At 48.3% G+C, this 5,675-nt stretch overlaps 1 pseudogene; it reads right to left on the minus strand.

Moving 5' to 3' along the window:
• Nucleotides 1-1,433: 1,433 nt before the first annotated feature.
• On the minus strand, nucleotides 1,434-5,466 carry LOC131278728 (cholesterol 25-hydroxylase-like; annotated as a pseudogene).
• Between the last annotated feature and the right edge of the window lie 209 nt (nucleotides 5,467-5,675).

A 5,675-nucleotide genomic window follows, 5' to 3' on the forward strand; every position in this document is an offset into this window, starting at 1 on the left:
AAAATTGTTCATCCTCTCCTCTCTCACTCCCACCCTCCCAAAGCATTACAAACTGATAAGAAGTGATTTTGAGAAACAAATACTGTCCATGTGGACAATCTGCCACAAATCCAAAAATCCCTTTTACAGTGAGGCAGTATGACACATTTTTGAAAAAGTCTCTGAAGGTAAGCTGTGAAAAACCCTCATTAGCCAAGCTTAAAAGGGCAGTTTCAAGGTTCCTGGATCTGCTCAAAATGACTAATAGCTGCACTTTCCATATATTCGGCACCTCTTGGTTCTGCAGGGGGCAGGCTGCTCATATTGACATACTGCCTCCAATATAGCACCGACCCCTCTGAGCTCACTTCCTATGTCTGTGGATTTCACTCTCACACCATCAATGCATGAAATCTTTAGGTACCAGCATGGTCCTGTGCTAACAAATGAGGAGGTGACCTCAAGCACAGAAGCCAGGGAGCACATCCAGAGGGGTGTGAGGAAATCAGGGGAGAAGCTGGGTAGTCTGGCTGACTTCCAACAACCACCTGTAGGGACTAAACATATTTCTAAGGAGACTCAATGGCAGACTGTGGAGACCAGGATTTTACATGGACTTCTTCACCTTGAAACAAGATAGTTTCGATCATACGGAATAAGCTGAGCTACAAACCAGTCTTATTTACACTTTTCTTTCTTAACTTCCAACTTTCCACAAAATAAGCTACATTCATATGTCGAAGTGAGAACAATTAGGCAGCAGTCAGATGTACTGTGTGCTGTGTGACACATGTGTGCTCTGTAATAGAGATATTTACAATCAAGAGTAATCCATGAAAACATCTTGGAACCATCTTTAACAGACGAGGAATCAGAGATCTGGGGCCAAATTTCACTACATCATTTGCTCTCCTTTCTCTAAAAGAGAGATATGCATTTTGAATGATGTCTTAATTATGAAAGTTGAAAATTACAAAAATCCTGGATTGCAGACCCACTGAATTCAGTGATTGTTTGCATTACCCAAGGATGCTGGCTTCATGAAAAGAGGCTGACCACTCTAATGCACACATTTGACTTGTCTGTTTTGCAAAGCACGGTGCTTTTCTAATTCTCTTCACCTCCCCAGAACATGATCCTTCCACCCAGACAAAACAATCAGATGTCTGCCCAGTGTTTGTCTCTTTGTAAAACTTTCCAGATCAAGTTTACCAGTTGCCCCTTAGGCAGAAATCAGTTGAAAAGCGTTCAGAGCAATAGGAAATACAAATACTTACTGTTTTTCCCTCTGTGAAATCTTTAGACCAAAACAGACAACCCAGGCCTACAACCACCCACACGAAACCCAACCCCCATAGACAGCTGCTCTCGGCTCTGAAGGACACCCCACGCCATCTCCCTCTTCCTTCTGTACTTTTTATCAGTCAAAATGTTGGCGAAACAAGAGCCAGTGCTTGTTTTCTTCATGTTTTGCTGAAGCACAAATAACATTTATTTCATATAAATATATGTCTCTATGAAAAAATAGAAAAAATCACTATAATCTTGGTCACTGTCCAGCAGGAACATATTTCACAGTTTATAAAGTCAGAGGCCAGATCCTCTGTTAAAATCTGTTCTCTCAGTCTGATTCTAGGACACTTTCAAACCTAGGTCATTCCTTGTTCTACAAACAAAGCATTTTAGAGATGATGTAAATATGCCAGTGACAATTATCTCTTATCTAGGAATAAAAGCTACTGAAATGAGCTAGAATTCGACACCTAGAATACAACTGCATTGATAGACAAACATAATATAAGTTGACTGCCAGGTAGCAAAATAGATCTGATTTTATCTACAACATTTTCCATCAGTTAAGAAGTGCCTGTGCTTCTTTGATGCATAAAAAGAGACACAGCTTAGTGTTCTTCTCCTGATGCAAGAGTGAAATGCACAGCCATCCCGGGTCTGAGAGGGCACCACCCCTGCCAGGCACGCAGCTACTTGGCGTAAGCAGACTGCAGCGTCCCCAGCATTTTGTCCCAGTGTGTGAAGGAAGGTGCGAAGTTGCAGTTAAAGCGGGAGGGATACAGGTCGTGGTGCGCTCCGCCCCCGTACCACCCGACAGGCACCAGTCTGTGCGTGGACCAGGGGAAGTCGTAGCCCGAGTGGTCCTCCACGGACAGCCAGATGTTGAGCACGTGGAACACCAGGACAGTGAGCGGGTGGCACCCGAGCAGCACCACGTTCACCATGTCGAACAAGCCCAGGGAAAACAGCTCCCCCACGCCCATGTCCTGCGTGGCCAGCGCGAAAGAGGACACGTTCTGGTGGTGCACCTTGTGGAAGGTGTGGTGCAGCCAGGCCACCTTGTGACGCAGCAGGTGCCACACGAAGAACTCGGCGTGGAAGAGCAGCAGGCAGACCATGACGTGGCGCGTCAGCTCCAGCACCGCGGGGGCGTCGGCGGGCAGGCTGGGGGGCTGCGGGCCCAGAGCAGCAGCGTCGCGGGCAGCACGAACACCGCGTGCTGCTAGAGCGTCTGCCCCAGGCAAGGCAGCAGCTGCCGCGCCGACAGCGAGAAGTCGGGGTGGACCTTGTAGCGCCGCAGCGCGGGCACCCAGGGGCACACGGCGTCCCGCAGCACGAACGGCAGGCAGAAGCCCACGTAGGTGATGATGGAGTGGACATCACCATCCCAGGGTCCACAGAATGGAGGAATAAAATATGGATTAGAGTGACCTTACTGACATTCTACTATAAAACTATTGTGACTAGTAATTAAAGAATTCGTAGCTTTGAGGTGGAGAAAGTGGCCACAGTAGTGGCTAAGGGCAGGGAAAGGGAAGAAGAGATGTGATGTGGGGGCATTTTTGTGACTTTCAGCTGTCCTAAATGACATTGCAGGGTCTATGCTGGACTTTATATATCCTGTCATAACCCACTGAATGTATTGGGGGAGAGTGTGAACTACAGGGTAAACTATTATCTGTGTGATGCAGCAGTGCTCCAGGATGTGTTTGCCGAGTGCGATGAGTGTGCCACAATGATGGAGGAGGTTGTTGCGATGGGAGGAGTAGGGTGGGGGTGGGGGTGGGAACCTCTTATATTTTTAATGTCAAATTTTTTGTGATCTATGTATCTTAAAAAATAAAAATAAAAAAATAAATGCCCATTTAAAAAAATGACCAGGAAGAAGGGCGACTGCAGGAAGGTGTCTTGGCTTCTCGAGTGGTCCCAGAGGGACTGCAGGAACAGCTGGCCTGAGCAGCAGAGGACCTGGATGTCGGAGCTGTTCCAGTGGCTCATGGTGGGGCCGGGTCAGGCCGCGCCTACCCACAGGCCCCACACCCCCCCTCCCCCCGGCTTTTCTTGGGACGTGCAGCCTGGCCCCGAGTGGTGGCAGCTGCATTTTCACTTCCTGTCCTGGCTGTGCAGAGCTGGGATGAGCAGGTAACTCCCCAAAGAAGCTTGGCTATAAACACGTACACCTGAAGCTGCCTGAATGGGCTTTTACGTATGCACGCTAACTTTCATATGCAGGCAATTGACATTTTCTGTCCTTTTCAACTGACATACAATTCCATATAATACACAGCCTCTTCAGTGTAGAGTTGCCCTCAGTTTTGTTGTTGTTTCTTTTAAGATTTTTTTTTCTATCTCGGCCTCCCACTGTCTACTCTCTGTGTCCATTCACTGTGTGTTCTGTGTCCCTTGCATCTCAGCAGCACCTGGAATCTGTGTCTCATTTTGTTGTGTAATCTTGCTGTGTCAACTCTTTGTGTGTGCAGCGCCATTCTTGGGCAGGCAGCACTTTTTTTGTGCTGGGTGGCTCACCTTGCAGGGTGCACTCCTTGCATGTGGGGCTCCCTTACACAGGAGACACCCCTGCATGGCAGGGCACTCCTTATGTGCATCAGCACTGAGCGTGGGACAGCGCCACACAGGTCAGGAGCCCTGGGTTTGAACCCTGCACTATCCATGTGGTAGGTGGAAGCTCTATTAGTTGAGCCAAACCACTTCCCTTGACCTCAGTTTTGAAAGCTTAATTCACCTGTGTCATCACCACCCCAAGCAAGAGAGACTATGTCCACCACCACCAGAAAGTGTCCCTTTGGCAACCAATAAAGAATTACTTGTACTTTTTCTTAAATGAGTGGGTGTAACTGCACGTGTGTTTTCATAAAGACTCAAACATGACTGTATTAAAAAAAAACTTTTAAAAGCGACGTACCTTCTGTATTTCGGATCTTTTCTGCTCTTCGCAGCTTAATTGTAGCTCCAAGCGAAGACCAGCGGCGAAACTCGTCTTCCGCAGAAGGATCCGGGTCCCAGGCCGCCCATGGGACAATCAGCGCAGGAAATGGGACAGGACCAGCGGCCGGTCGGTCTCAGCGTCTCCGAGACGGCCTTTCCTGCCCTGGTCGCCGCAAATTCGAGAACCTGCAGCGCTCAGACTCACCCGGTGGGTCTCACAGCCCAAGCCAGAGAGTCGACCCTCCGCTGCGGGAATCCCGGGGCACAGCGGCCCTGGAAAGGGGGCCCCGGCTGCAGAGCTTCCTTTTAAAGTTAAAAAATAGTAATAAATAAAATAAAATAAAATAAAATAAAATAAAAATTTTTAATTCGGTTTAACACACAGAGCCGGTGCTGGTCTGGGTAAAAGGCCACTGCATTTCAGGCTGGGGTGTAAGCAATGAAATCAGCAAACCGCCCACTTTGTTCCTCCAGAGAATGATGCGGGCGGTCCTGACGCTTCCCAGGAGGCTGGTGAAGGAGCAGATGATGTCGCGCTACCCTGACCTTCCCGTGGCAGGCTTCGCGGCGCCACCCTGCCCCGTGCCCTCCAGCCCCTTCCCCAAAACCTCGAACCAGAGAACCGGCTGTGGGGCCGCCCGCATCCTCTCTCTTTTACGCCCCCGAACTGAGCGACGCGGAGCACACGGAGGCCGGTACTGGAGACCCCCGGATCTGCATAAATGAGCCCTGCGTTTGACCGCGTGGCTGACATGGGTTTCGCGGGACGCTTAGAGAATAAAGGCTTGCGACAAAAGGTTTTGAGCCAGCGACCCCTCCCAGTCTCAGCTTTGCCTCTTCTATCTCTGTGGGTGTGGCCAGCGCTTCACTCCTTCCAAGCTCTGGTTTTCTTATCCCTCCAAATGGGAGTAGTAGTAGAAGCCATTTCATGAGGCTGCTGTGAGCATTAAATGGGAAAAAATAATATAGCAAAGCCAGCAGGTAATGTCTGCCTATTAGGTGCGAGGCGCTAGCTAAGAGCTTTACCTGAAGCGATTTCATTTACTCCTCTGGAGAGCTGGGTTCCCCACCCTGCCAACAAGTAGGTATTATTCTTATCGCTGAGTTTACAAAGGTGAAATCATAGTGCCTGGCACTTGATAAATACACAAAATAAGATACATATATAAATATAAATGTGGGCACCACTGGTAGAATACACAGATATTCCTTAGATGCCAATTCCCCACAGTCCTGAGACAGTAGTCTCTGGACCTACAGTAGCGCCCCGCCCCCCCCCCCCCCTTTTTTTTTTGTCAACCCCAGGAACCAGGAATATTATCATATTCTGCTTGTGTCTGATGAGAAAATGTTCAGAAGTAGCTGTGAACTTCTTTTTTTTTTTTTTTTTTTTTTCAACATTAGATAGCAATTTTATTGTTTCAATAAGTAATTTTAGCTTCTTTTTTTAATGTCCA

The sequence above is a fragment of the Dasypus novemcinctus genome, chromosome 6 (genome assembly GCF_030445035.2).
Source record: "Dasypus novemcinctus isolate mDasNov1 chromosome 6, mDasNov1.1.hap2, whole genome shotgun sequence".
Classification (NCBI taxonomy): Eukaryota; Metazoa; Chordata; class Mammalia; order Cingulata; family Dasypodidae; genus Dasypus; species Dasypus novemcinctus.